The sequence below is a fragment of the Eubalaena glacialis genome, chromosome 8 (assembly GCF_028564815.1).
Source record: "Eubalaena glacialis isolate mEubGla1 chromosome 8, mEubGla1.1.hap2.+ XY, whole genome shotgun sequence".
Classification (NCBI taxonomy): Eukaryota; Metazoa; Chordata; class Mammalia; order Artiodactyla; family Balaenidae; genus Eubalaena; species Eubalaena glacialis.
In genome coordinates, this window is record NC_083723.1 from 110,537,298 (window position 1) to 110,552,575 (window position 15,278).

At 39.4% G+C, this 15,278-nt stretch overlaps 1 protein-coding gene across 9 annotated transcripts in view; it reads left to right on the forward strand.

The window, feature by feature from the left end:
- The window catches only part of CALD1 (caldesmon 1), a 177,327-nt gene that overhangs the window by 25,294 nt on the left and 136,755 nt on the right, over positions 1 to 15,278 (forward strand). For 2 of the 9 annotated variants that reach the window (XM_061198746.1, XM_061198743.1), the window contains exon 1: positions 1,724 to 1,820. The exons of the other annotated variants lie outside the window; for them this stretch is intronic. The gene's annotated coding sequence lies outside the window, so the exon portion shown is untranslated. Of the gene's footprint in view, positions 1 to 1,723; positions 1,821 to 15,278 lie in introns of those variants that run through there. 9 annotated transcript variants of the gene reach the window in all.

Genomic DNA, 15,278 nt, shown 5'->3' on the forward strand with positions numbered 1-15,278 from the left:
CTCCAGTTGGTTGTAATTATACCATGATTTTTTTATAAGAATATGTACTATGAACACACTATTGGTAGGATATTTGCATGTTGTTTTTCCAGTAGCCAATATATTCTTGTCCAGCACTGTGGGTCAAAACTGTGCCCCCTGCAATGGCTCCATGGGGTGAGAGCTACAGTCTGCAAGCATTGAATTGGCCATTGAGAGGATCAAACCACAGACTTCTTCATTCTTGTTCCTCTTTGTGGTGGCAGAAGGCCTTCTCTTTCCCTGCACCCAAGTGTGTGCCAGTTTTTGAATTGAGTAGCAGTTTATTGAAAGCCAGAGTTTATCTGTGAGGTTTGCTCAGGCCTTCATTCTGTTCTCAGCCTTTGCATTCTGTCTGAGAATACCTCCTATCCCCCTCCAGCTGACAGTGCAGTTGCTAGCTGTGTGTGGGCAAGCCTCCTGGCAGCTCCTGGGCCAAAGAGGAATGACTAACCACCCAGGTTACATGCAGAATTTTTCAGGAACATGTCTATCAACACAAGCCATCAGCTAAGAAGAATGTTTCCTTGGTCCTTGGGTGCTTTTCCATTTGCTGTCTACTGATTGAAAGTCAATCCATAATCCAAAGTTCAACTCCTATACCGCCACCTCCTTCTTGCCCCAGTCAGAGTGGATGGAGAAGGTTCCCACGACTTAAACCACTGTGTACTATATCTGACCAAAAGAGTTTACTGTTCTTTTCTCTCTACTTCACCATCAGGCAGGAACAATTTTCATTGATCGTTGTATATCCTACCCTCAATTCCACTGCAAATCACAACTTCAAGCCCAAAGTAGAGGATCAACAAATGCTGAATTGAATTCAGTTAATTGAAGACAGGAATGTTCACTGACACTATTAATACTTCTGATGTTATCCTGTCTCCCTGGGGACTCATAACTGGGGAGAGGGGTTGCCAAGTCCAGTCAGAATTGGCTGGAGAGTTTTTTCAAACTACACAGGCTGATAGTGTGGATTGTTCTGCTACTCAGGACATTCTGAAATTGTCCTTGCCCGTTCCTCGCCAGCCCTCGTCCTGGTTGAGAACCTTCAAAGAACCTTTCTGTCTAAGATACGCCATTCAGAACTTTCTATTTACTCGTATTCATTTTAATGAAAACCTCATAAAACTAGCCATGGATGTGTTTTCATTGTATTCGAAGTTTAATTGACTGATAGCTTGGGCACGATGGAAATGCTTAGATAGATTATCTTAAGTTACATTTAAACAAAACTATTTACAAAAAATCTACTTCTTGGATGGGCTATTTTTAATGTTTCCTAAACAAGTTATTGTAGGTGGGCCAATTTTCCCTCTTTGCTTGTCATTTTAGAAACCCATTTGGACATGTTCTATCCCTGATCTAATTGTCTCACCCCACTGGCTACAGAGTAGGACGTTCTTGTTTGAAAGGGTCAAAAGATTCAGAATCTGACATCCAAAATATGTGCTCTTTTCCCTTTTTTTTTTTTTTTGGAGTCAAAACCCCTGAAGTATAAATCCTTTTTAAATGAAGAAAACAGTGCCAAAAGGAATGAAACATTTTTGGTCCTTCTCCAAAACAGAGAGATAGCACTGAAACAGGAAGTGGATGATTTAAATATCCACTCGGCATCTTGGCAACATATTTATGTTTAAGGGACTTAAGGTTAAAAGGTTTTAGTCTGGCCTGGGAACACTCTATCTTCCCCTAGGGTTTGGAGCTTTGGGGAAAACTTTTAAGCACTTATCAAATATTTGCAATTAGCCATTTTTCTGAGACCAGACTGTTACTGGGAATGTCACAGGACGGTGTTCCTGGTAAGTAGCATGCCACCATTACTCTCCTGCTTCTTATGATTATCTCTTTAGCAATCTAGGTTGGTATAGTAGAAAGTTGTTTTATTTTCTATTAAAAAAAAGAATGCAGTCTCTAGTTCTGCTTCTCCCAAATCTGGAACTACACAGAATGACTGAACAAGCAGAATGCAAAATCGGGGCTCAATTACTTGTGTATCCTAGGTGCCACTTAAGGGCTCCATCCTCCAGGAAAATTTACCTCACCCCTATCTAAGTTATGTACCTCTCTGCTCTCACAGCACCACCTGTTCATACCACTATCATTTATTTTCTTTTTCTTTCTTTCTTCCTTTCTTTCCTTCCTTTCTTCTACCTCTCTTCCATTCCTCTTTTTTCCCCATTCTTTCAGGTAGTGCCTTGTAGACCATTTGTTGAACTTTGGATTTTATTCTGTATAAAACAGGAAGCAATTAGAAAGTTGTAATCAAAAGAGTGGTGTGAACTGACTTAGAGTTTACATCTGAATCCTGTGTTGAGAACAGAATGTCATGGGGAGAGTAGGGCAGTGGGGAAGCTGATGTAGCTGAAAGATAATGATGGCTTGAGCTAGAGTGGCAGTGATGGAGATAGTGAAAAGTGATCAGCTTCTAGGTATTTATTTTGAATGTAGAGCCATCAGGATTTGCTAATGAATTTGAGAGTGAAAGAGAAACAGGCAGTGGTATTCTGGAGCCAGCTCATTAGAGCTCATGAGAACCAATGCTAAATTTTTAGGAGTTTTGTAAGACAGCTATTAAATACAAGCCATATAACAAATTAATTATATAAACTTCTAATTAAATGTTATATTAAAATAAAAGTAATGAATACTAAAAAACTCATCATTTCCTAATTATCTTATTACATTTTACAATTACCTATGCTCTTTTTTATATCTTTCGTGTCTATATGGTGGAAATACTACATAATGGAGAGCCACTATACATCTCCTACCAACTTAGTATTCAGTGATGTGACATTTGTAGCTAGAAATGGATAATGATGGGAGTATTTATACAGAGAAGTTGGATCTTCCTCTACCTCCCACCCTTCAGAGCTGAGAACCTGCTGTTACACGTTTACCAGCAAATCACTGGAGAAAAGGAGTCAAAATGAGCTTAAGGTTTTTGGTTTAAGAAACTGGAAGAATGGAATTTCATTTACCAAGTTCAGGAAAGATGTAGAAGGAGTTGTGAGGGTGGAAATCAGTAGTTCGGTTTTGAACATTTTGAATTTGACATAACAGTTATGCATCTGATTGGAACTGTTAAATAAGCAGTTGGATATACAAGTCTGGGGTTCAGGGAGGAGGTCCTGGGTGAAGATATGTATGTGAGAGTCATCAGCATTTGCATGATATTTAATGCCAAGAAGCAAGATGAGATCAAGGCAGTGAGTTAGATAGAGGAACACAGTCATAGGACAATTTCTGGGGTCCTCCGACAATTAAAGATCAGAGTGAAGACCAGGAGCCATCCAAGGAGAATAAGAAGAACGGCTAATGGGAGTAGAAAGAGAACCAGGAGGGTGTGATGTGCTAGAAGCCAGGTGAAGAAAGAACTTCCAAAGGGAGGAAGTGATTGTGTCAAATGCTAATAGGCTAAGTAAGACAATGACTGAGAACTGATCAATGAATTTAGCAATGTAGAAGTATTGATGACCCTGAAAAAAAAAAAATGCAGAAAAAGTCTGATCGGCATGGATTCAAGAGAGGATGGGAGGAAAAGAAGTAGGAACAGTGAGCAGAGGCAACTCTTTTCAGAATTTTTGTTGAAAGAGGAGCAGAGGATTGGAATAGTTACTGAAGAGACATGTGAGTTTAATAAAGATTCTCTTTTCTTAATTTAAGATGAGATATATTTAAGCATGTTTGATGATGGAAATAATCCAGTGGAGAAAGAAATATTGATGATGCAGAAGAGAAGTAACAGTTGCTAGAAAAATGCTCTTGGGTAGGTGAAAAAAGGTGGAACCCAGAGTGCAAGTGGAAGGTTTGGCCTTAGATAGGAACATGGACAAATAAGGCATCATTGCAGGAGGAAAGGCAGACTATCTGGATTCAGGTATAGGTAGATTGGGAAATATGGTGGTGGGAGCCTGGGAAGTTTCCATCTGATTACCTCCATTTTTTCAGTGAAATAGGAAGCAAGTTTATCAGCTAAGCATTAGAAAGGAAGAGGAGATTTGAGGGGTTTTAATAGAAGAGAGGATGTTTAGACTTGGGAAACATAGTAGAACTGCCAGGTAGCACTAAGGATCCACTCAACATTAGTAGTAATCAATTTTAAGTAAAACCAGTCAGCTTAGCTGTGAGTTTCCTCCAGCTGGGTTCAGCTGCCTGCCTGCAAATAGAAAGTAGTGTTTAGAGTGATGAATCAGGGGGTGTCATCTGTGAAAGGAGGTGGGAGACTGAGATATGTTGGAGGAAAAGACCATTGGAGGAGAGGAGCTCAAGGAACTAAGAGGCCAGGGTATTAGAAGGATCACATACATGAAATTTGAAATTTCTGAGAATTATGGCAGGCATCGTATTGAAAAGAGTTACAACCAGGAGCTAAAATCTTCTAGAAATAGAGGGGAGTAATGCAGGAATCAGTAGATGACTGCAACAAGGAGGGGTAGTGGGTAGTATTTTTAGGGGGAAATGAGGCAAAAATGGCAAAGAGGAGTAAGGAGGACACCTTCTCCACCTTTAGGCTCTGTGATACGAGGGTATGGATGTCAGAAGGACTGTAAATTGTAAGGGGATATATGAAGCATGAAGCTGGAGGGAATAATCAAAGAGTTTTCAATATAGAGTCTTGGTTGATGACTGATCCTGAGTTCTAGAGAAATCAGGTAGGAGGATGATAGGGCATCAGAACAGGAGATGTACAGAGCCAGTTGGGCATGGAATATGGGTAATGTAGGAGGATCTGAAAGTCTTGGGAGCCTTGAAGAATGTAGGGCACGATACAATCAGTCCTGATGGTCTCATATGCAGACTATAATAGTAAGTCTGGGACTGTTGCTGAGGAGGGAGGGGTTTCTTTCCAGGAACATGCAGAATTCTGGGGCTTCTTTTTCAATCCAACTGAGAGTTCAGTGGAGGCGGATTCTAGGGGCACATAAAGCTCTAGAGACCACGTTTACTCCTGCATAATACTTGTTCCTTCTTTTCAGCCCTTAGCTCACCAAGGTTTAATAACATGTTTACTTCACAGTCTTCTGCAAACTTGAACTTCACCTTGCTCATGTCTGTGTCCCTAGTCCTAGCATTCTCCTGTAATAAGCTCAGGAATATGAACAAATGAATGAATGAATGAGGGTTTGAGTGAATGATAATTCTTTAAAGATTTAGCATTGGAAAAAATAAACAAGCAAACAAAGTGAGAAGCAGCTTCTGCTCCCACCCAAGATCTTTCCTCAACTGACTTCTCCCTCCTGAGTCTTGAACTCACTAGACTCTTGACTCTCACTTGCAATCTTAGCCCAGCCCTTCATGCTCCGTCTTTCTGACTGGACTTCATCATCATCTATAACTGGGTATAACTCCAGTACATGAATAGAGTGACCAAGCCCCAACTCTCCTGACCCACCTCACTGCTTGCCAAATTCTGAGAGAGCACTTTGACTGAGCACAAGTTTTGACCCTTCACTGGTGTGTATAGGATGACCTGGTAAGCTACCTGGTCTAACTTTAGTGGCCCTCAAAAACAGTATCCAGCTGCATCCCCTCAACCTGAAGCAATCATTATTCATGATTGCTCTTGGTCCTTTAGTATACTTAGTTAATGGTGCCATCTTGTTTTGTAAGGAAATAGTTATTCTAATCAGCTTCAGGAGGCTTCAACTTGAGACCTCTTTAGGGAATAAGATGGGTGGGTTAGGGAATTTGATGTGTCTGAGATTTACTTATAAGATTTAAAATCTACATTTAGAATTGTCTGTCTTTCTAAGAATGATATTTATTTTCAATTAACCATATTTCTTGTCACACTGTGGTGAGCCCTAAGAAGATTATAGAGAAGGGTAAAGTCAGGGACTTTGAGATTGTTAGAACCTGGGTAAAAGCTAAATGATCACACGTAAAACCACAGAGAACAGGATAAAATGGTATGTAGTTAAATGATAGAAAGTAGAGGTCAGACCCCAGCCAGAGAAGGAGAGGTTAAATAGAAGTCGTAATGATCTAGTAAGATTTCTTGGAGGAGATGGGGTTTCAACTGGGCCTTGAAGATTAAGTAGGATTAAGGCAGAGAAAAAAATATGTCATATGGAGGTATTTATATTAAAATGCAACAATACAGACATTATTGTAAGACTTTATGGAGAATTTACTGACCTGATGATAGTGGACAGTGAATGTATAGGAATAATGAAAGGTAAAGTTGAGTCCACAGCAGTGGCTATGAAATGGCCTCTCAGCTCTTCTACTGTTGGGAGTGTAATTGCCCGATGCCTCAGCAGCTGCACTTTAAAATCTGTGTTCTCACTGAAGCCACAGTTCCCATGGAGCTTGACAGGGATATTAAAGTAGGCTTGTTCCTGGGAGATGTGGGACTCCTCTGACGGACAACTTTGTTTTGAGGATTCCCCTGGGTCTTGCCTGACTTTCTTAGAACTGCGCTCTAGTATAAAACTCTTCTTACCTACCTACCTGCCTTCTCTCCCTCCTTCAAGAAGGTCAGCCCTGCATTCCACTCTGTGGTTCTCCTAGCTTCTCCTGGCTCTTCATGATCACCAGCAGTGTTCCTCAAGTCAGCTGCTGTGATATCTTCACCAGCTCCTTCAGGGTCATCAGTGTTGTATCCTAATCATTGGTTTGGAGGGGTGACCCTCACCATTTTTTATGGTTTTTAAGGTTGAGGGAATGTTTAGGACTATGAGATCCCAGTCCAGGGTTTTATTTTAGCTTCTAGAAGCTGACAGGGTCTAGGGTTTTGACTAGGCTGAACAACTTTAGTGAACTAGTTGGACTGAGAAATCTGGTGTTTGGGGCTTCCCTGGTGGTGCAGTGGTTAAGAATCCACCTGCCAATGCAGGGGACACGGGTTTGAGCGCTGGTCCAGGAAGATCCCATAGACCGCGGAGCAACTAAGCCTGTGTGCCACAAGTACTGAGCCTGAGCTCTAGAGCCCGTGAGACACAACTACTGAAGCCCGCGCGCCTAGAGTCCATGCTCCACAACAAGAGAAGCCACTGCAATGAGAAGCCCGTCCACCGCAAGGAAGAGTAGCCCCCTTTTGCCGCAACTAGAGAAAGCCCACGTGCAGCAATGAAGACCCAATGCAGCCAAAAATAAATAAATAAATTAATTTTTCAAAAAAATTATATCATGTTTAAAAAAAAGAGAAATCTGGTGTTTGAACCAAATGCGTAGAAAGAATGAAAGTAGAGATAGAATACTTAATATGATTAACATATGACATTCTCAAAAGAACTTTTTATCAAATAAAACATTTAAAAACTGTCCTCTAAAAAACAAAGTCTATTAATATTTTTTTAAACCTCTCTGATTGGAGTATATTCCTTTTGTGAAATATCAGTTGCTTAAGAATCTGCCTTTAATTGTAGTTGTGCTAACCAGGGTCATTCAGTTGTGAATTCATCTAGTCTTCTCGTGACCAGATCTAGAATACTAGTTTTGACTAGTGCTGTCCTGTTTTCTCCCAGCCTAGCTACGGGTTTGATAATTTCGTTCAGATAGATAATTTCCTTCCAGTGACAATCTTCCTTCAGTCCTAATATTTTATTTTTCTGGAAAAGTGCAAAAGCTTATATGCACAAACATAAACTATAGAGTTTTAAAGTAAAACAAAATGTTCTCTCAAGTCCGATGTAGCAGCATCTGGTTATATGTGTACGTCAGATCTGCAGTTGTGTTCCCAGCACAGCTAGATGAGGCTGAGGAACAGGAGGATCCTGCCATCGCCTTCGGTCTAAGAGCCTCACAGTTTATCGCAGTTAACGACCATTTATTGAAGGAAATTACTGGAGTTCCTGCATTTTCCACTTAGTAATTTTCATATGCTAGGGAAAGTGGAACTTGATTAATTATATTTAGTTTGCATTTGAAAAGCTACTCCAAAATATTTAAAACCTTTTAGGATGTCATTCTTAGATCACGTGTATATTCGCAGCAACAAAACCATTCCTGAACTCTCTATTCAGCCAGTTTAAGCTAGCTGCGGGCTGTTTTGTATATACAACATCAATGAGTTTGGAAGATTTATGTTTATGTTGCTGCTTTGACTGAACTGGCATTTCGGAGGATTTTTGGAGTTTCCAGATGAATGGGTAAAATTTAGAGAGTAAGGACACTTTGAAATGAACTGTGCAGTCATATGATCAATGTTTTCCACCAAATACAGGAGAATATAATTCCAGTGGTTCCAATGCAAGTCACATTTCATTGACAATCCCATGGCTTTAGTAGGTGAGGTTTTGCTGAGTCAGAAGGTGGAACAATGAACTTAAGTTTCCTTACACTTCCCTGATGAAATCTGTTTTCTTCCTGGCTTTAAAAATAGTCATTTACATTTTGTTTTGAAAGAGTGGATGTTAGAGGAGTAGAAACAGGATTCAACAAGTTGGATTATTTGTTGTAGAGAATGTTAATGTTATAACCAGAGCAATGAAGTGCTGTTTACACTTGCTAGGAAATTGTGATTGTTTCAGTTTTATTTTTATTTTCATTTTTTGTCACTAGTCTTATGTAGGGTCAAAATTGTCGAGAGTGTACCTTTAGAAGAGTACAAGGTAGACAAGTTTGCTGGAGGACTTCTACAGGACTATGTCAAAGGAAGGGTTCCATTTAACAAACAGTTGTTGTCTCAACAGACACTTACCTGGCTAGAAAGGACAATTTTGTTTGTTTGCTCTTTTTGACCGCTGACATTTATTTTCATTTTTTAACTTTCTATTTTGAGATAATTGTAGATTAGCAGGAAGTTACAAAAATAGTGCAGGGAGGTCCTAAGAACCCTTCACTCAGTTTTCCCCAGAGGTAACATCTCACATAACTACAGTATAATATCAAAATCCAGGAAATCGACATTGGTACAACCCACAGACTTTATTCACGTAGGAAGGACTTTTTAAAACAAGAAGTAATTCCGAACAACCACAGTCTTCCTCTAGAACCTGACCTTCTTACTGGGAAGTACCTGAGTGTTGTTTATTGAGCACTTCTCCACACTTTTCAGGGCAAACTCACCTGGAACTGAGCCTTTTTTTTTTTTTTAATAAATAAATTTATTTATTTATTTATTTATTTTTGGCTGTGTTGGGTCTTTGTTGCTGCGCGCAGGCTTTCTCTAGTTGCGGCGAGCGGGAGCTACTCTTCGTTGCAGTGCACGGGCTTCTCATTGTGGTGGCTTCTCTTCTTGCGGGAGCACGGCCTCTAGGCATGAGGGCTTCAGTAGTTGTGGCTCATGGTCTCTAGAGTGCAGGCTCAGTAGTTGTGGCGCACGGGCTTAGTTGCTCCACAGCATGTGGGATCTTCCCAGACCAGGGCTCAAACCCGTATCCCCTGCATTGGCAGGCGGATTGTTAACCACTGTACCACCAGGGAAGTCCAAACTGAGCTCTTTTTAAAAATTACATTTCTTCTAAAAGATTATCTTCATAAAGTCCAACCTGTTAAGGACAGAACAAAGTTATTGTTTCATTTTATGAAGTATACAAAAACTAAATGGTAAAACCATATGGGAAGGCAGAAATCAGTTGGCACAAATTATTTAGAAAGCTGAGTGAGGCAGGAGTTCTCTTACTCGTTTCATTATTTAAGAGGCCTTTTAAGACAGAAGATACTGTTTTTTATTTCCTCATATAAGATTTGCCTGAAAAGTCACAGGTATGTGGCAGCAAGACTAGAATTTTCAAACAATGTTTTTCCTTAGAGTAACCTTCAACCCATTGAGCTATAACCTCATCTTAATGAAGCCACAGGAGTTTTCCCTTTTCCCCTTTTTCCTGGTTAACTGTTTTCAAGTTGTACATATATGGATGACAATTTTTGTAGAAGGAGGCAAGACACACACACACACACTCACATGAGTTGTTTTGCTTTGTTTTCTTCTCATGGTGTACTTATGCTATTTTGAGTGTAAAGACCAAAATATTCTTTTTTTAAAAATTTATTTATTTTTGGCTTCTTTGGGTCTTCCTTGCTGCGCGCGGGCTTTCTCTAGTTGCGGCGAGCGGGGGCTACTCTTCATTGCGGTGCGTGGGCTTCTCATCGCGGTGGCGTCTCTTGTTGAGGAGCATGGGCTCTAGGCCCCTGGGCTTCGGTGGTTGTGGCGCGTGGGCTCAGTAGTTGTGGCCCACGGGCTTAGTTGCTCTGTGGCATGTGGGATCTTCCCGGACCAGGGCTCGAACCTGTGTCCCCTGCATTGGCAGGCGGATTCTTAACCACTGCCCCACCAGGGAAGTCCCAAGACCAAAATATTCTGAGGTGAAAACAATGCTTTACTTTCCAAAATTTATATTTTATTAGCAACAAGAAATTATTGAGATATAAGTGACCTACCACTCTGTATAAGTTTAAGGCGTACAGCACAATGGTTTCATTTACATATGTATATTGTGAAATGATTACCACAGTAGGTTCAGCTAACATCCATCTTCTCTTATAGATACAATAAAAAGAAAGGAAAGAAGAAAAGAATAAAGGGAAAGAAATTTTCTCCTTGTGATGAGAACTTATAGGATTTACTCTCTTAACCTCTCTATATATCATACAGCAGTGTTAGCTATGTTATATCCCTAGTATTTACTTATCTTACAACTGGAAGATAAGTAAATACTTATATTACTTATAAGTATTACTTACAATTATAAGTATATTACTTATAATTAGCAATGAATTTAGCTTTGTGGGATAAGGATGGAACACCATAAATGTGGACGTACTACCTTAAGGTTAATAGTAAACCTGATACTGTCTAGAACAGATCCAAGACTGATCTGAAGTTTCAACTAGAATTTCATCCAGCATACTTTTTGCTTCTTAGGTCTTAATGCTGGTTGATAAAAGGAAAAGTAAACTGCTTTCTGATAACTAATTATCACAGAAGGCTTTCTACTCAAAACGTGGATACATTTTATTCTTGGGTTCCTCTGTTTTTGAAGGAGTCAATGTTTATTGGAGGGAGGTTTATATCAATTATCTAATCAGAAGCAGACCCCAGACTCTGCCAGAGATATTTTGGAATGTATGGTCTACTTCAAAGGAAGGTTCCATGTCTCTGTACCCAGATGAACCCAGTTTTTCATAGTGAAGAGCAAAGTAATTAGATTTTCTTTTTCAGAGCAAAAATTATTTTTAGGCTGAATCTAATGGGTCATATTTCTCCACTCAGTAAATCTTGCAATTATCACTCCTCTCTGGAAAATGTAACTGAATGACCCACCGCTGTGCCAGAGCTTCTGTGGGTTACCACAGAAGCAGGTCAGATCACAGCCATGCTCCAGGAGGCTGCTGGATGCAACGTGAAGTTGGTGTCTGTGACACACTCCAAGATCGAAACCAAGCAGTCAACCAGTGGCAGTAGTCCACATGCCAACATTTTTGTTTATTTGTAATGGAAAACTTTAGGAGGGAAAAACAGGAGACTGGGTGCCAGAGGTATGTGGTAGAGATTTCTATCATGTTCAATCACTGAGGAAAATCTGAACTGGCCACTCTAAAGAGGGCCTTTCTTTGAAAGGAAAGGCAGTGAATCCAGATCCAAATCCTAGACAAATGTTTTCTACTCCTCTCTCCTCTGTGAGCTCTCCTGATGTTGCTAAAAGAAAGAGGAACTGAGGACAAGGAATCTGACCAGGGCGAGGAGTGACCCCAGATGAGGCCCAGGAGAAAGAAGCAAGGGCCTAGCATGGAGAACACATTTGAGGCATAAATGGCTCTCTCTGGGAAACTAAGGAGGATTCTCCACGCCGTTCTATGCCCTCTCACTCCTCTACCTTAAGTCTCAGCTTAGATGTCACTTCCTCAGGAAAGCTTAACAGATTCAAGTTTGGCTAATAACCTCTTTCTGTGCAATGACAATGCCCGATTCTTTCTCTAGAGCAAGATTATCACACTGCATTGTGATATTTGATTTTCATGTCCCTACTAGACTGCAAACTTAATAGGACTGGGACAATGTCTCTCATGTTTATAATTTTATTCTCTTTGCTTAGCACTGTGTCTAGCACATAGTGAATACTATAAATGTGTTGTTTTGAGCTGGTGTCATGAGGCCCAAATGATATCCACACCCTTAGTGTTTGGGATACTACAGATTGCTTAACAAAAGTGTTTACCTTCAGAACCTCAACCCAGCCCAACAGTGTTGAAATCATCTCTGTCAAGTTTTGTAAAATTCAGTTAACAGCTAAGAAGCTATTGTGTAGAATCATTGTAGAACCCCACAATGACTACACATAAAACACATGCTTTTAAAGAAAAGATTAAGATAGCCATGAAAATATACCCTAAAAGAGAACAGGAACTGAAATAATGGATCTAGTGAAAATCAGACATGGTCTTATAATTTTGTTAATGTGCTTATGTTTCACCCTTCTACTCAGTTCAGTTTGATTTTCATGAGAATTTGGATCTAAAAAGGGAATTTTGAGTCCATGTCTGTATATGTGGTAACCAGAAACTTCTAAGGCATAGTCTAAGTGTAACTTCAGTCCATACTGATAAGGGTGGTCTGTCTGCACTATAGTAAGGTTAAACTGACTGATCTGATGATTTCAACACTGTGCAGATGGACAGTAATCTGAAAGCTATGAATAGAGCTGCCCTTTTAGCCATTTTACTCCCAAGTCTGTTGGTTTCCACAGGAAAATATTCAGTTCTTTTTTTTTTTGGGGGGGGGGCTGTGTTGGGTCTTCATTGCTGCCTGCAGGCTGTCTCTAGTTTCAGCGAGTGGGGGTGTGTGGGCTTCTCATTGCGGTGGCTTCTCTTGCTGCGGAGCACGGGCTCTAGGCACGCGGGCTTCAGTAGTTGTGGCACGTGGGCTCAGTAGTTGTGGTGCACAGGCTTAGTTGCTCCGTGGCATGTGGGATCTTCCGGACCAGGGCTCGAACCTGTGTCCCCTGCATTGGCAGACGGATTCTTAACCACTGCGCCACCAGGGAAGTCCTCAGTTCTGTTTTTGCAAAGAAGAGCAATAAAATCTAGGAGAAATCTGTCACAGGTAAAAATAGGTAGAGCACATTTAATCTTCCAGATAAAATACTTCTGGGACTAAAAGACTGCTGAAAGATATATGAAAGTCTAGATGTTGGATGATCCTATTCAGTTACCATTATGCGATATACAGAATATTGGAGTAAATGTTATATAGTACAAAGTATATAGAAAGTAGTGTATAGTATAGAGAAAAATCATCTTCTCAGCTACTGGAAGAAGACTTTTTGACCGTATTATCCATTAGAAATGTTTGGATGATCTGAAGGTCTATCTTGCACCTTTAGTGATTAATATAATTTAAAATGAGATTCTCTGTAAACACTAGATGTCCACAGTTGCCCAATTTAAAAAAAAATCTATGTGTTACTTTGCAATATTGGCCAAATATTTTTTTCCTGGAAGGTGGGGTAGGAAGAAGCAGGGGGTGGTGGAGAACTATAGAAGTTTTGACTTTAAAATATATGTGAGCATACCCATTATTTTGAAAGATTTAAAAGACGACTAATAATGTAACATGTTGTTTTACATTAATCTTAGACTACATTTATAATTAATTTAAATATAAAACTAAGGCTAAACAACTGTCAGTATTATGATTAAAAATTATACCTTAACAACTAAAAATAATAATGATATTATTTTAAAATAGGGAAAGGAGGGACTGTTAAAAAAAGTGTTAAGTGTACAAATTTCCCTATGTCTTATAGTAGAGAGTCAGGTAATGTCTAAAGATGACATCTGTAGTTCAAACAACAACAATTATAACCCCAGTCTGTCTGTCTATCCATCCATCCATCCATCCATCCATCCATCCATCCATCCATCATTTCCTTGTTTCCTTCAAAGATTTAGCAAATAATTCTTATAAAAATGGGTAAACTACAGCACACCAAATTCTCCTGTTGGCCAGACACTTATATTATAGGGGAAAGTCCTAAACTATTAACAAAACAGTTAAGACTAAAATCACAAAACAACTGACAACTTTGTGACTTTTCACCAAATTCTTGCTCAAGATGGCGCCCATCCTTGGGCAACTCTGTATTATTTTAGGTAGAGTACTGCTTGCCAAGTTGAAGTTATACTTTGAAGGGAAATCGGAAATGTTCATTTTTAGAATTTTCTGTTTAATGAGATGCCAATAGCTATCTTTTACTATGCTAATGTCTGGGCCCAAAATGAGGTTTGCCAGGTATGTGGGAAAATGTTATACCTCCTTGTTTTGTTCTGACAATTTGTCTGGTGAATGACAATGAGTAAATGGAATGAAGAGAGACTTTCTAGAATTTCTAGAATCACGTGTCTAAACAAGACATGAGTTTGATCAGTTCACTTGTCAAACTTGTTCCCCAGCATGGTACAAACAAGACATTTAGTAGACTGATGGAGATTTTATTCTTCAGTTGAATGTCATAATGTGGTGATTTTCATAAGAAATTTGACAAAATTTAATGTTATCATTTTTTAAAAGAAAAATACTAACTAGCATACTCTTGGAATGTTGTAGGTGTTCGATAATTGTCATATGAATGAAAGCTAACACTATAAATAATTTATGACATTGATACCTCCTTGTATTAAAAGTATTTCAAATTTCTAAAACAGGGCCTCTTATCATCACTTTTTCAAACTTCCTCCCCAGACCTTAAAGCAACTTGTGCTACTTCATTTGAAGAGAATTAGGTATGTTTTATTGCATTTTTTGTACTCAGCTTTCTATTTTGTGATACAGTTGGTCGTGTCTATCTCCCTGACAAGGTTGTAAGTACTTTGAAGGCAAAAACTATGCTTTCATTTACCTTTGTTTCCCTCCCTCTCCACTGTGACTAGTACAGTACTTTACGCATGGAAGCTCTGGACTCAGGTCAATAATTGTTGAGTTGCCTTGAGATGAAATTGTCGGGTAGTTTCATAGAAAACTTCCTATGTAGTAGGCTTGTGATAAGGATCAAATGTGATCATGACAGTGAAAGTTTTGACACTATGAAGTTTTAAACTGGTGTTAGTGGTTATTATCGCACCCATCCGTAGGTTGGAAATTTTAACTCGGAGCCCTTAAGCAAAAATTCTAGAGTCCCCATTTATCTCATTTACCCATTATCTTTCACCAAATAAACCAATCTCCTCTGTGGATCATCCTACCCACCCCAACTGTCTCCTCATCTATGTTCCTTGAAATGCCAGAGTTGCTGAAGGCTTGGGGAAAATTTATTTTTCACATTATCCTCCTATGTATACACTGACATAATCTCAAAAGAAAAATTTGCATA